We start from the raw sequence: 16769 nt of genomic DNA, 5'->3' as shown, positions 1-16769 counted from the left end.
TCAGCGTCATCTTAAAGTGGTGATGCAAACAAAAAGAAAAACAATCACTTTTGATCAACATGTTCTACCGTAACAAAAGCACTATACCTGGATTTTTGTTGTTGAGGTGTCTATTTAAAGATAAAAATACAACCTATTTTTTTATGAATTGATGTTGGGTTTTTAATGCATTTTTTTTCTTATTCAACTATTTTGGTACTTCCTAATGCTTAAGACATTTTCCTTTGATAAAGGCTGTCTGCTCAGATCCACAGTTGCTAATGGTCGAGGTGAAATCTTTCAAATAAATATGACTGGACCCAGTAAAAGTAGTTTATTATACGGGGAAGTCGCAGCCATATTAGAGCAGTGAGAGCTCAGGGTGAGTACACCGAAACCAACAAGGAACCAAAGAGAAGCTTAGAAGCAGACAAGTGAAGATTCATTGATGAACTTGCACAGACTCCCAGGAAGCAGCAAGCCATGGAAACTTGAAAGAACTCTTTGACATAACATGGAAACTCTCTGACAGATACAGCAAGCCAGGAGCATCTGTTAAAGATAAAAATGGGAAGATAATCATGGGTAACAAAGGCCAACAACTAAGATGGGCGGAGACCCTTGAAGAGCTGTTTAAGCAGCCCGTGCCGAAGTCTCCACCAGATATACATCCAGCTGACAAGGACTTGCCAATTAACTGCAGCACACCAACCAAGGAAGAAATATGGCAAGCAGTCAAACATCTGAGAATGGGAAGGCAGCAGGACCTGACAACATTTTTAGGAGGCACTGAAGCCAGGCATAGAAACATCAATAAATATAGTGCTTTGTTCTGGTTCAGAGAGGACCTGGCTTGGCAGGTCAGGCTGGACTCTTCCAATGGGAACAAGCTCAAGACTGATGTAAATACGGCTGGATCTAATGTGCGGTGGCATTAGGGTAAATGAAATTAGGGACTGGGACGTGGCTGTAGTAATTACCAGTGGCGTGCATTAATTCAAGCCTCCCAGCTATCACTTTTTTGCCCAGTTCTGTGCGAGTGCCTAAGTGTAATTTGTGTGCCAAGATATGGGTCCAAGGCTAACTTTATCACTGGAACCAGGCTTCATCTGATTAATGAGCCCCATCTAGGGTAAAAACCAATCCTAGGTTATATGCCATTTCATAGATGGCTTGGCTTGGCAGTTCAGGATGAACTGCTCTTTTTGGAGGAGGCTCAAGGCTGATTTGCATGTGAGATGGCATGGTGGGCAAAAAGACAGACTGAGCAAGCAGTGGCTGGGATTAATTCAAACATCACTACCCATCACTTTTTGTTTGTACTTCAGTGGCTTGTGACACGAAGACATTGCCTTAAAGTAACTGAAAGTTTACAAATGTGGAGAACGTGGACTTATATTCAGCAAAACGGGCACTATAATAAAACACCTCCACTTTTATAAAACGTTTTAAAACGTTTCCCTGTTTTCTGATCACTGTAGACCTATTAGCAAAGACTTGAGCTGCACTCCTACACTTTATATATCACACCGCAGTTAAAGTCATATATTTGGGTACCCGCACAATACTTCAGTAAACCTCATGCATACCTTTTCTCAGATATCCCCTAAGAGTCCCTGTGTGTTGGTGCATCTAGTTATTATGTCAAATCATAGCTGGTGAACCAGTTTAGATGGTTAATTCGTTGTTTTTTAATGTTTTCTTTCCAAGATCGGTTAAAACATGGGCCAATTTCAAACATGTAATACAATGTGTATTTAAAGCGCATGGCATAAAGTGCTATAAATGAAACCGATACAATGCATAAGATAATATTATCGTTGCTTTTCTGCACGCAGGTGCACACAGACAGACATACACACAGGCAAATAAATATATGCACACACAATACTAGTGGGGTCCGCTGATACGGTAGTTTCATCTGCGACAGTGAGTAAACGCGATTGCTTATACAACAGCACAGTGTTTTTTAAACATACGTTTTAATTGGATTTTATAATTAAATTGTACAAATGCATTAATTCACCAGCTCAAAACATTGTTTCACTGAATGATGACTTTTATTTTAAAAATGTGCAAGGAAAAAAAACTAGAAACAGAAAACAAAATGCTATCGCTATTTTTTTAACCGATTCACATTATAGTGCTGTGCAGTTGTTCCTGTCTGCACAGCCGACGTGATAAATTACCATCGACAATTCCCTTGACATTTCAAAGAAAATCAATTATTTACCGTTCTGATACAGTCCCACGCTGCATCACAAAAGGAACTGTTGTTGAGATTATACTGCGTTTAGTTCAGTTTCAAATGCATTTAATTAATTAAAAACGTGCAATATAAATAATTGTTTTTTAAAAACAAACATAGGAGAGCGTTTTATAAAACACACACATCTGGACAAGCAAAAGGCAGGAAATTAAAAATGAATGCAAACAATCACGCATGTAAAAAGGCGGGCACAAAAATTAAACGACAACTGAATCTTCATTGATCGTCCGCTGTGGCACTACAAGGAATTGATTGTCCTTTAGAACAGGATCTAATACTCGTGTAAACAGTAATAGTGAAAAGCAGACTTAGTACTGAGTCTGCAGTAGAAGACTTATAGCAACAGCGTGCTTTTTTCACAGAGGGAGATAGGACGCAAAAAACAGTACTGTACTGACAATGTCTTAGGCTAAACACAACAGGGCCTATTCTCAAAGGCTTTTTGGAGTAGGTAAAGTAGTACTACTGCAGTAGTCTTTTGCATATTCCTGCATTCTTTAGTGAATTAGCCCCAGCACATCTAAAATGGGAATAAAATAGGAAAATTCAGAGTGTTTATTTGCAGTTAGTACAAATAAACAGGACTGTGCCCTCTTTGCACTTTTACTAACAGGAATTTAGACATTTCAGGGCTGTTTCACACAAGCATGTTAGAGAACGTGAAAGAGTTGCACGTTGTCACTTGTAAAGGAACTAGTCCAGGAGCTAGCAGTCCTTAACCCACGTGACACCTGAAAGATAAAACATTGGCTTGAGTAAGTTCTTCCTCACTTTGGTTAGCACTTGAACATGTAATATGAGCGAAATCATGTTTATAAAACCCACGTAGACAACTCTAAGAGGATGCGCATTTAGAATTACTCCAAGGGCATGTTAACACTTCGATTTCTCCTAGATGGGGACTGCAGATACTTTTGGGGGGTTACATCTTTGTAACTCAAACGGGTGTATAGCACATTTATATTTAGAGAAAAGGAATCCATATCCAAGTTAGAAGACGTTGATCATATAATAAGGTGCAAAATGAACAATAGCATATGCCAGTCTGCATTCTATGGGCGCCATTTACAATGTGTTGCGTTTGTATTTTACGGGCACAAGTAGAGCTAATGTATAACATTTGCAAGCTGTCTTTTCAAACTGCACTTGCACATGAGGAAGTGCAATTTCGTCTTAAACTTTGTCGTCGCCAGTGCGTTAGTATATTTGACGGTGAGATTGTATAGGGATTACTTCCTCCCCCAACTATGTGAAAGAAAGGGACAAATGAATATCTATATTTTAGGTGAATTTATGATTTACATTTATGTAAGGAGGACCCGAAGCTGCAACACTTGCTCTTCCATAATATGCAGTTCCTTTTTGCCAAATTAATTATGGGGATTATGGGCCAAATTTACGAAGATTTGGCGTAGGGCTGTGCAGTAAGTCACTTTGCTGCGCTTCCTTACACCTAAGTGAAAGGGTAGGAATGCACCGAATTTATGCAATATGGTACATTTCTGTCCTTTCCCTCTGTGCTTTTTAGGCAACATAGAGCCAACACAAGCACCCTTGAACCATGGTGTAAGGGCGCCTGTGTTGTTGGCAGGATTAGTTTTGTGCAGGAAGGGGCACAGAAACAATCCATAGAGGTGTTCTTTTGGTCGAGTTTGCAAGCGCGCTGACATTTGTAATCTATCTGTAGGCTTTAACCACACCCACCTCACAACCATCACTATCACTCGTTCATGGGCTTGCCTTTAAAAAATATTTTGTTATCATTGGTAAATGCTTTTTCGTTTGTCCCTCCTCGGGTCAGTTTTGTTACCTCCTTGGCCATCGACCCTGTTACATGGATAATTGCACTTTTGCCAATACATGTAAATGCAAGTGAGCTGTGGCGCTTTGAATCGGCTTGCTTATGTCAACTGTTTTACTTTTCATTTTCAATTTATGTGGCAAGAAAGGTCCAGTTAGGAATTTACAATGCTAATAGCTCTAACTCATTCCTCTTTGCCAATACTTGTTTTGTTACAGCAGCTTATGCAGCCTTACAGGCTTCAAGTACAAAACACACTGGCTCATTCATTGTCTCCGAAAGAATAGCAATGAGCCAGCAAGGATGCTTTGACGTAGGCATATAAAAATCCTCTTGTTGGGTGCCACCGGTCCTCACAAAAGCCCGTGTGAGGCACCATTCAAAATGTGCACAGTAAAGGAGCTGACATTACGACTTGAGCAGGGAAACTATTGTGGTGCAGCCTTTCCAGTCATGTGACCTACTACTAAATTTACATATCCATAATTCCATGTTGTGGGAAAACAGGGCTGATTGCAGAGGCCCCCTAACTTTTTGCCCCCATTTTCCACTTTATGCTGGTGTTTTCCTGACTCTGATGGTGCCCTGGGTACTGCTAACCAGTCCCAGGGCCTGTGCTCTGTGTAAAATCAATATGCAAATTAGGCTAATTATAATTGGCTAAGTGAACCTACCTATAAGTCCCTAGTATATGGTAGAGCATGTAGGTTTAGGGACCACAGCATAGGTGGTGCACACCTAGGTGCACTGCTGAGGTGCCCAGTGTCATTTTAAAAGCAGGCCTGCCTTGCTGGCTGCTTTTAAATTAAAGTTATATGCAAATTCGACTTTGGAATTAAAGGTACTTTCAAAGTCTTAAACTACCTTATTTTTACATATAAGTCACCCCTAAGGTGTGCCCTATGTGCCCCTAGGGCTGGGTGCCATGTAACTATAAGCAGGGACTTTATAAAAATAGGTTTATAAGCCCTGGTGAGGTAAAAACAGCCAAATTCGTTTTTCCCTCATTGAAGTAAATGGCCTTCATAGGCTAGAATGGGCAGACTTTATTTTAAATTTTAAAGTCTCCTTAAATGTTACATACCAAGAATTTGGTATCAAATTAATTGTTGTAATAAATCCCACAACTTCCAGTTGTTGGATTTAATATAACTTGTTCAGGTAAAAGGTTTAGACTTTACCTAAAAAGTTGCCAATTTCAGCTCTGCATTGTTTTTGCTGCTGTGCTCTGATTGGCCAGCCTGCAGCAGCTTCTGCCAGGCTGCCTTGATGAGGTGTGAAGTGGCCTGACTTCACACAAAGGAATGTGCTTGGGGGAGAGAATCTCCCCTCAGCAGATGGTGAGGCAGGAAGGGGGAGGGCGGCCAAACTGGTCTTCAAAGGCAGAGAAGGACATTTGGAGCACCCAGCAACACCCCCACATCCTGCAACCCCAGACAACTAGGTGCCCCCTTGATTAGATTAGGAGAGGGCAGGAGAGGGGTGTGTTTATGATTTTTAGCCACACCAGTGGGTGGGCTCAGCCAGATGTAACCTCCAAAAATCAGATTCAGCCATGTTGGATTTTTAGAGACTGTTGCCTTTTGGGATGGATTTTTGCCACACTTCCCAGGAAGTGGTCATCACAGGGGGACGACCCTGTACCTGATTGGAGGATCAGGACCCCCCTGCTTTTCACCCAGGAGCAAGGATAAAACTGGCAGACCTGACCCCACACCTCAGATCCCTACCAGATTTCAACAAGAAAGGAACTAAAGGAGAAGAAGGACTGCCCTGCTGGACCCCTGGCCTGCACCTGGAACCTGCACTCAGAAGGACTGCACCAGCTGCACACTTGGGCTTCACCACAAGAAGGACTTTGCCTGGCTTCAACTGGTTCAAGGAGGGACTCCCTGTTTGCTAGAGGTGAAAAATTGCTAACCAGAGTCCCCTGCACCAACTCCTGAAGAAAGCGACCAGCTGACCACTGTCCAGTGGCCAAAAAGGAGTTTGCGCCAGGTGCATTCTGGGAGTTGAAGTCCGCACCCCCCAAGGACCATCACAGAACTTCTGGACCCTTGGGGTGAGCTGTGGACCCCAAAAGAACCTTAAAAGAACATCTGGGTGAAGCCCCAGAAGTTTGGAAAAGATTTGAGAATTTTGGGAAAAAAGCTCCAGAGAGGGACCGACCCGCCGCGGATATTCTAGCCGGCTTGCCTCAACCGCGACCCGGCCTGACTTCGTGGTTCGTCCCTGTAAAGAAAAACATCCAAAAAAGAGACTAAGGGGGTCATTCTGACCCTGGCGGCCTGTGACCGCCAGGGTCACCGACCACGGGAGCACCGCCAACAGGCTGGCGGTGCTCCCGAGGGCATTCTGACCGCGGCGGTTCAGCCGCGGCCAGAAAGGGTAAACCGGCGGTCTCCCGCCGGTTTACCACTGCCCTTGTGAATCCTCCATGGCTGCGGAGCGCGCTCCGCAGCCATGGGGATTCTGACACCCCCTACCGCCATCCTGTTCCTGGCGGGTAGGGGGTGCCGCGGGCCCCGCAAAGTATTTCAGTGTCTGCTAAGCAGACACTGAAATACGCGACGGGTGCAACTGCACCCGTCGCACCCCTGCAACTACGCCGGCTCAATTCTGAGCCGGCGTCCTCGTTGCAGGGGCATTTCCTCTGGGCCGGCGGGCGCTCTTCTGGAGAGCGCCCGCCGGCCCAGAGGAAATGTCTGAATGGCCGTGCGGTCATTCAGCGGCGGTACCTTGGCGGACGGCCTCCGCCGTCCGCCAAGGTCAAAATGACCCCCTAAGTCCGAACGTAAAAAGTTGACCGGGACCTCCCAGCCATCGTATCCGAGAAGGGCTCCATGGACGTCGGATCAAGATCCAGGTTTACCCCGGTCGAAGGATTTTCATCTCGAAAAAACGACTAAGTCCGAAGGTAAAAGTCTCCACCGAGGAAACCCACATCGCGTATCCGGACAAGGGCTCCAGGAGGTCGGATTCAACTGGCAGGTTCGTCCCGGTGAAGAAAAACTTCAAAATAAAGACTAAGGGGGTTATTCTAACTTTGGAGGAGGTGTTAATCCGTCCCAAAAGTGACGGAAAAGTGACGGATTTACCACCAGCCGTATTACGAGTCCATTATATCCTATGGAACTCGTAATACGGCTGGTGGTATATCCGTCACTTTACCGTCACTTTTGGGACGGATTAACACTCCTCCAAAGTTAGAATAACCCCCTAAGTCAGAAGGTAACTTTTTAACCGAGGCCTCCCGCGACCTGTAGTCGAGCAGGGCTGCATCGCGGTCGGCCTGAAAGTTTGACTTTGCCCCGGTCGAGGTGCAACCAGATGACCCGATTGGCGCTTTTTGTTTCTAAGCGCTAGAAAAGTAATAATTCTTTAAAAATTCATATCTCCGGTTCCCCTGAACCGATTTTAATCGTTTTTGTGTCATTTTAAAGATAAAAATATAAACTATTTTTATAAATTGGTTTTGGATTTTTAAACTGTTTCCTGTGTTTTATTTAATTACTGTTTTGTGATATTTGAATGCTTTACACTTTGTCTCCTAAGTTAAGCCTTGACGCTCGTTGCCAAGCTACCAAGGGTTGAGCTGGGATTAATTTACTGAGACCTAACTGTACCTATGTGGAGGTTAGTGGCTTGTTGCTAGGTGTAGGTACCTACCTGCCCTACCAATAACCCATTTTCCAACATAATTGGAAGCAGCGACGGGATCCTGTACTTGTGTTCAATATCACGTTACAGTTTTAGGTAAAACAAATTAAAAATCCTTTAAATTGTCCTAGTGCAAAAATTGTTTTTAATTTTTAATTTGGATTAATTTCAATTATTGAATTTTTGTAATTTTTCTAAATTCTTTTTTTTCAATTTTTGCAAAAAGTTTTTGTTGACACAAAACTAGGGAACCATGGAGCTTGATCTGGCTAGCCTACCCACACTGACAGTAGTCCAGCTTAGGAGGTTGTGTATTGAAAGAGGGTTGCCTGCAACCACTGATCTCAGGAAGCAAATCCTGATCACATCCCTGACAGCATGGGCTGAGGCCCAAGAGGTAGAGTCAGAAGAAGCTCCAGAGGAGGGAGAAAGAAGGGAGGATGCTAGCTCTAACCACTCAGGGGAGGGAAGGCATCTGAGCCTAAGTGAGGATGAGGAAGAACGGTCCTCAGTAAATACAGTCACTAGGGGCAGATCCAAAGCTAGTGGTGGGAAGGGGGTCCTTTCAGGAGGAGAGAACCCATCCATCAGAGATAGAGAGCTGGAGGCCCAGCTAGCATACATAGCTTTGGAAGCAGAGAAGCTGGCCCTAGAAAAGAAAAAGTGGTCATACAAAGAGAAAAGAGATGGAAGCAGCGATAAAGAAGCTGAGGTGTCCATGGGTGGGGGAGTTTGCCCCAGGTTACCCAAGGGGTTAGTTCCTGCTTATGTAGAGGGGGATGACATAGATAAGTGGCTGGGGGCCTTTGAGAGGGCACTCCAAATGAGAAGGGTTAGGCCTCAATACTGGGGTTCCCTTTTGTGGGAGTTGGTCCCCAACTCAGGGAGGGATAGGCTTCTGACCTTAAGGGGGGAGGAGGCAGATTCATACCCTAGTATGAAGAGGTGCTTAGCCAAGAAGTTTGGTCTGACCCCAGAGCAATATAGAATGAAGTTCAGGGACACCCAGAAGGTCAGTACCCAGTCTTGGGTTGACTTTGTGGACATTTCACTAAAGGCACTAGAGGGCTGGATTATTGGTAACAAAGTAGATACTTATGAGGGGTTATACAATCTGATCATTAGAGAGCACATCTTGACCAATTGTACCCAAGAAAGGTTACGCCAGCATCTAGTGGACTCTAAGCAGACCAACCCTAGAGAGCTAGGGGAGGCAGCTGATGAGTGGTTGAGAACCAGGGTGGTTGTCAAGTCCCAGGGGGGAGACTCCAAGAAGGGGGGGACAGGTCCCCAAAAACCTAAGGAGGGAGGTGGTAAGCCCACCACAGAGACTCCCTCTGTACCCCAGAACCCTAAGAAGGAGGAGAGTAAATCCCACTCTGACCAGCAGAGACAGTTAGACCCAGGGTTAAAAAAGCTCTTGGACAGTAGGGCTTGCTTTGACTGTCAGCAGACAGGTCACTTCAGAGGAGATGCAGCCTGTCCAAAGAAGGTGGTTAGCACTGGGCTGTCCAGTGTAGCCATGGAGGAGGACTCCTCAGGTGATGAAGTCCTCCTAGCATTGAGCTGGGAGACAGGACCAGATGGTAAACTGGTGATCCCTGAGGGTGGAAGTAGGCACTTCCACCCCATTCAGGTGAATGGGATCCCTACCACTGGCCTGAGAGACACCTGTGCCAGTCACACTATAGTGAGTGACCGGTTAGTGACCCCAGACATGTATGTCCCAGGAGAGACAAGGAAAGTCAGGATAGCCACAGGGGAGGTCACCACCAAACCTGTAGCCATAGTGCCCCTAGAGAGGGAGGGTATCCTTGACTGGTTTAGGGTGGTAGTCAGTGCTGACCTCCCCCTAGATTGTATCCTGGGCAATGACCTCCCAGAGGTGAGTCTGGTCCCACATGGGGTGGTCGCCCAGGGCGCCCCCCCAACCCAAAGTCCTGGGGAGTCAGTCCCTACAGTTAGGAGACAGGGGTCCCCAAGAAAAGGAAAGAAGAAAAGGAAGGGTAGGCCACTCTTAAAGAGAGTTCCAGGGAGCCAAAGGCCTTCTGCCCCAGTAGGGGGGGAGCCCAGAGTTGGCACTGGTGAGGCCTCCCCTGACCCCAAGGAAGTCCTGAGTAGTCAGGCAGCTGTCCAGATGCAGGGTGTTGCCCCTGCACTGACAGAAGGGAGAGTGGAAGGAGGGTGTCTGCCACAGGAGGTGGTAGCCCCCCACTCTAGACAGCAAGAGGGGTGCCAGGACCCCAAAGTTGCCCCTAAAGCAGCTCAGCCACCTGTCAGTGGAGAGCTTAGGGTGTGGTTCTGGGTACTGACAGCTGTCAGTAGCCTCTGCTGGGTGCTAGCCTTCCTGGCAGCACTGTACTTGGCCTGGGAGGCAGACCCCAGGGCCAATAGCAAAGTAGGCCCCCTGACACTGTTGGTCATGGTGGGGTTGCTCAAGTGTTGGGTGACCTCTTTGGGTAAGCTAGGTGTTGCCCTAGCAAAGTTAGGAGTAGGGGAGGTGGGCACCTCACTACCCAAGTTGGCAGAGAGAGAGGAGGAAGACCCCCCTAGAGGGAAGTTTCAGTTTGAAATGGGTCCTTTCATTGTTGGGGTGGGTTCACTACCCAGAGGGAGTGACCCTGACAGGAGGATATAAGGCAGAGTAGGCCCTGCAAAGGGACAGCCAGTTTTCTTCACTGTCTTCCTCGCCTAACAAGCCAGGAAGACACTCCCAGGGTTGGGCTGAGTCTCCTGGGCGTGTGGGCTGGGGGGGGGTTGTGTGGGAAAACAGGGCTGATTGCAGAGGCCCCCTAACTTTTTGCCCCCATTTTCCACTTTATGCTGGTGTTTTCCTGACTCTGATGGTGCCCTGGGTACTGCTAACCAGTCCCAGGGCCTGTGCTCTGTGTAAAATCAATATGCAAATTAGGCTAATTATAATTGGCTAAGTGAACCTACCTATAAGTCCCTAGTATATGGTAGGGCATGTAGGTTTAGGGACCACAGCATAGGTGGTGCACACCTAGGTGCACTGCTGAGGTGCCCAGTGTCATTTTAAAAGCAGGCCTGCCTTGCTGGCTGCTTTTAAATTAAAGTTATATGCAAATTCGACTTTGGAATTAAAGGTACTTCCAAAGTCTTAAACTACCTTATTTTTACATATAAGTCACCCCTAAGGTGTGCCCTATGTGCCCCTAGGGCTGGGTGCCATATAACTATAAGCAGGGACTTTATAAAAATAGGTTTATAAGCCCTGGTGAGGTAAAAACAGCCAAATTCGTTTTTCCCTCATTGAAGTAAATGGCCTTCATAGGCTAGAATGGGCAGACTTTATTTTAAATTTTAAAGTCTCCTTAAATGTTACATACCAAGAATTTGGTATCAAATTAATTGTTGTAATAAATCCCACAACTTCCAGTTGTTGGATTTAATATAACTTGTTCAGGTAAAAAGTTTAGACTTTACCTAAAAAGTTGCCAATTTCAGCTCTGCATTGTTTTTGCTGCTGTGCTCTGATTGGCCAGCCTGCAGCAGCTTCTGCCAGGCTGCCTTGATGAGGTGTGAAGTGGCCTGACTTCACACAAAGGAATGTGCTTGGGGGAGAGAATCTCCCCTCAGCAGATGGTGAGGCAGGAAGGGGGAGGGCGGCCAAACTGGTCTTCAAAGGCAGAGAAGGACATTTGGAGCACCCAGCAACACCCCCACATCCTGCAACCCCAGACAACTAGGTGCCCCCTTGATTAGATTAGGAGAGGGCAGGAGAGGGGTGTGTTTATGATTTTTAGCCACACCAGTGGGTGGGCTCAGCCAGATGTAACCTCCAAAAATCAGATTCAGCCATGTTGGATTTTTAGAGACTGTTGCCTTTTGGGATGGATTTTTGCCACACTTCCCAGGAAGTGGTCATCACAGGGGGACGACCCTGTACCTGATTGGAGGATCAGGACCCCCCTGCTTTTCACCCAGGAGCAAGGATAAAACTGGCAGACCTGACCCCACACCTCAGATCCCTACCAGATTTCAACAAGAAAGGAACTAAAGGAGAAGAAGGACTGCCCTGCTGGACCCCTGGCCTGCACCTGGAACCTGCACTCAGAAGGACTGCACCAGCTGCACACTTGGGTTTCACCACAAGAAGGACTTTGCCTGGCTTCAACTGGTTCAAGGAGGGACTCCCTGTTTGCTACAGGTGAAAAATTGCTAACCAGAGTCCCCTGCACCAACTCCTGAAGAAAGCGACCAGCTGACCACTGTCCAGTGGCCAAAAAGGAGTTTGCGCCAGGTGCATTCTGGGAGTTGAAGTCCGCACCCCCCAAGGACCATCACAGAACTTCTGGACCCTTGGGGTGAGCTGTGGACCCCAAAAGAACCTTAAAAGAACATCTGGGTGAAGCCCCAGAAGTTTGGAAAAGATTTGAGAATTTTGGGAAAAAAGCTCCAGAGAGGGACCGACCCGCCGCGGAAATTCTAGCCGGCCTGCCTCAACCGCGACCCGGCCTGACTTCGTGGTTTGTCTCGGTAAAGAAAAACATCCAAAAAAGAGACTAAGTCCGAACGTAAAAAGTTGACCGGGACCTCCCAGCCATCGTATCCGAGAAGGGCTCCATGGACGTCGGATCAAGATCCAGGTTTACCGCGGTCGAAGGATTTTCATCTCGAAAAAACGACTAAGTCCGAAGGTAAAAGTCTCCACTGAGGAAACCCACATCGCGTATCCGGACAGGGGCTCCAGGAGGTCGGATCCAACTGGCAGGTTCGTCCCGGTGAAGAAAAACTTCAAAATAAAGACTAAGTCAGAAGGTAACTTTTTAACCGAGGCCTCCCGCGACCTGTAGCCGAGCAGGGCTCCATCGCGGTCGGCCTGAAAGTTTGACTTTGCCCCGGTCGAGGTGCAACCAGATGACCCGATTGGCGCTTTTTGTTTCTAAGCGCTAGAAGAGTAATAATTCTTTAAAAATTCATATCTCCGGTTCCCCTGAACCGATTTTAATCGTTTTTGTGTCATTTTAAAGATAAAAATATAAACTATTTTTATAAATTGGTTTTGGATTTTTAAACTGTTTCCTGTGTTTTATTTAATTACTGTTTTGTGATATTTGAATGCTTTACACTTTGTCTCCTAAGTTAAGCCTTGACGCTCGTTGCCAAGCTACCAAGGGTTGAGCTGGGATTAATTTACTGAGACCTAACTGTACCTATGTGGAGGTTAGTGGCTTGTTGCTAGGTGTAGGTACCTACCTGCCCTACCAATAACCCATTTTCCAACACATGTCATTTCTGAGTCCTCCTGTTGTTTCTTTTTGGCAACAAGTGTTTCATCAATATACCAGATTACAACTATTATTATGAATTGGTTGTTTTTTAAAGGGGTTTCTAACTAAATCACCCTGACAGTCTGTGGAACTGTGTTTCCTGGCGCCACAGACGGTGGCCATGAAACATATACTCTGGTTTCTCTTCAAAACAAATAAATCTTTCGCCTTTTGTTAAAGATTTCCCTGGAGAGGAACATTTAAGAGTTTCACTAAATTTTTGAAATCCTTACCAAGTGCATGGTTACCCTTATTTATCTTTTGGTATCCGTTGAAGCGCTTTTCAGGAGTGATTCTTACTGCAACACAATTAACCTATAGCCCTTTTACATGACATATAAGAAGGATGCATGCTGCACAAAAAACTCCATATCATCCAAAAGGATCCAGTACCATGTGGGAAGCAGCAATACATAACAACAGGTAAGGAAGGCTCAATTTGTAACTGAAACACACAACTGTATCTAATCTGAGTTTTATTTCTGGATCAGCTCTTGCCTCTCCTTTCTCATTGATTATTGAGATTTTATTCAAATCCCATCTGTGACTTAATTGTAAATATGTGTTAAAGTATACATTTACAAACATACCTCTCTCTCTCTCTCTCTCTCTCTCTCTCTATATATATATATATATATATATATATCAAAGAGACCCGAAATACCGAGGCTCAAAAAAGTGGCAGTCCGACCATGGTTTCGGGAAACACCATAAATAAGACAAAAAAGATTCTTGTAATAACAAGAAAGGTCAGGACACTTCCAGTGAAATTTAAGCTTTTACTATCATACAGATATTCACAAATAATTATTTGTGAATATCTGTATGATAGTAAAAGCTTCAATTTCACTGGAAGTGTCCTGATTTGTGAATATCTGCATGATAGTGAAAGCTTCAATTTCACTGGAAGTGTCCTGACCTTTCTTGTTATTGCAAGAATCTTTTTTGTTATATATATATCTATATATATATATATATATATATATATATATATATATGTGTGTGTGTGTGTAAAATGTATGTATGTCATGCCACGGTCTAATGGCCAACTTTGAAACTGGTGAATAAAGTTCGAATCCAGCAAAATGAATCTCCTGCGATCCTGGGAAAATCACTTAACCCTTGCCTAAAAACCACAAGCAATAGCAAAGCCAATAGATTGAACTTATGCAAGATCTATTGGCTTTGTCTATGCTATTTCTTAGCCATGTACAGCAGCGTGGCTGCTATGCAACAAGCCTGAAAGTAGAAAAAAAAAAAGTTCTATGGCACGGTCAACGCTTGCTCCATCATAGCTCTTTTTTATTTTATTTTATTTCCGTGCTGCACAGCAGCCGTGCAGCTGTACAACATGTCACAAAAGATTGAGAAAGCCAATAGGTCTCACATAGGTGAGACCTATTGGCTGTATCAATGCTTTGGGAAAAAGTGATATATTGAGGCTAGCACTGGACTAACTTATTCATTAGGTTGACCATGCAAGCATTTTGACCTGTTGTAATCTATCTGGGCTTTTTACCATGCCCACCGCACTTCCATCACTATCACTTGTTCATGGGCTTGCCTTTCAAAAAACCTTTGTTAATATTGGTAAATGCTTTACAATTGACCCTCTTTGGGGTGGTTTTGTTACCACCTTGGACATCGACCCTGTTACATGGGTAATTGTACATTTGTCGATAGGTTTGACTGCGAGTGAACTTCTTTTTCCTTTTGTGTCTCTGCGCTCATGCTCATGGCAGCACTGGCGGTTCGAACAGGCTCGCTTATGTCAACTGTTTTACTTTTTATTTTCAATTTATGGGGCAAGAAACGTCCAGGTAGGAATTTACAATGCTGGAGTGGAGTCTGTGCATTAAGTGCGCATGTGTGTTTGGCCGGCTGTCTCAGGCTGGCCAAACACACATGCGCATTTAGGTTTCTCCTACCCGGCTGTGTTACACAGCCAGGTTGGAGAAACTGCGCAGGCTCCAGTGTACTGTCTGAGCGGCAGACCAAACAACTCAGACCAATCCTAGCACTGCTCTCATGCTATGCTTAGCATGAGAGCAGCTCCAGGATTGCTGAGGAACCTATGCTGGTGTTCCGGGGAATGATGGGACACCAGAAGAAAAGAGAAGAGGAGTGAGGCTTCGGTGTCAGAAACAGGTACTTTTTAAAAATTATTATTTATTAACCCCATCCCTGTCATCCCCACTCCCCCATCCTTTGAGATTTGCGGCAGCCGCCGGTGGCTATTCCACTCTACACCACTCACTCCACAATAGAACATGACACTATAGACCACTTTACTCTATACCCCTCCACTCCACACCACTTACCGCACTTCAATCTACCTCACTCAATTCCATTTCACCCCACTCCACTCCAGTCTATCCCAATCCATCCCACATCACTTTAGTCTACCCCAATTCAATCAACTCCAATCTAATCTATCCCACTCCACTTTACTTCAGTCTACTCCAGTCTAATCTATTCCACTCTATCCACTCCACTCCAGTCTACCCCACTCCAATCCCTTGCCCGACAGTCTATCCCATTTCACTCCATCTACCCCAATTCATTCCACTCTGCTCCAATCTACACCACTAAACATCCCTCCAATCTACCCTTCTCCAATCCAGTCTACCCTACTCCCAATCCACCCAGTTTACTCCACTCTACTCCAATCTACCCCACTCCACTCCAATCTACCCCACCCCAATCCAGGCTACTCCACTCCACTACAATGTAACCCAATATACCCCACCCCACCCCAATCAACCACACTCCCCTCCAATGTACCCCACCCACTCCAATGTACCCCACTCCAATCTACTCTGCCCCACTCCAATTCACTTCACTTCAATGTACCCCAATCTACCGCACTCCATGCCACTCTACCACAATCTACCACACTCCACTCTCCACTACTCCAATCTACCACACTCCACTCTTCCCCAATTCACTTCACTATGATCCATTCTACCCCAATCGACCCCACTACACAACACTGCAATCTACCCCAATCTACTCCACTCCAGTCTACTCCACTCCCCTGCAATCTACCCCACTCCACTGCACCCCAACCTAACACACTCTACTTCAATCTACTCCACTTCATACACCTCCAACCTACTTCACTCAGTCTAATACAATCAACGCCACCCCACATCAGTCCAGTCTACCTCATTCCACTCTACCCCAGTCTACTGCAATCCATTCAAATCTACCCCACTCCAATCTGTACTCCACTTCAATCTACCCCAATCTACCCCACTCCAAACTCCCTCATTCTACCTCACTCCAATCTTCCACAGTCTACTCCACTCCGCTCCCATCACCACTCCACTCCAATCTATACAACTCCACTCCATTTCAATCTACCCACCCCACTCCAATCTACCTCAGCCTAGCCCACTCCACTCCAATCTACCCTGTCCAAACTACCCCAATCCATTCTGCTCAGGTCTACCCCACTCTAACCTACTCCACCCAAGTCTACCCCACTACACTTTACCCCACTCCACTCTAATCTACTAACTCCACTCCAGTCTACCTCACTCTACCCCAATCTAACCCTCTGCTTTCAAATTTACCAACTCCACTCCAGTCTACCTCACTCTACCCCAATCTAACCCACTGCTTTCAAATCTACCCGACTCCAGTCTACCACAGTCCATTCAAATTTACCCCACTCCAATCGGTACTCCACTTCAATCTACCCCAATTTACCCCACTCCAAACTCCCTTATTCTACCTCACTCCAAGCTTCCACAATCTACTC

General features: G+C 45.5%; 1 protein-coding gene and 1 non-coding gene across 2 annotated transcripts in view; both read left to right on the top strand.

Annotated features, from left to right (window-relative positions):
• Positions 1 to 16769, top strand: part of CACNG8 (calcium voltage-gated channel auxiliary subunit gamma 8) — a 298182-nt gene that overhangs the window by 263894 nt on the left and 17519 nt on the right. The window lies entirely within an intron of this gene.
• LOC138247485 (U5 spliceosomal RNA) lies at positions 13134 to 13249 on the top strand. The gene has a single exon (XR_011194524.1). It is a non-coding gene; the product is annotated as a U5 spliceosomal RNA (small nuclear RNA).

Source organism: Pleurodeles waltl, chromosome 7 (genome assembly GCF_031143425.1).
Source record: "Pleurodeles waltl isolate 20211129_DDA chromosome 7, aPleWal1.hap1.20221129, whole genome shotgun sequence".
NCBI lineage: Eukaryota > Metazoa > Chordata > Amphibia > Caudata > Salamandridae > Pleurodeles > Pleurodeles waltl.
Note: the sequence above shows the minus strand (reverse complement) of the source record. Positions and strands in the feature narration are given on the sequence as shown.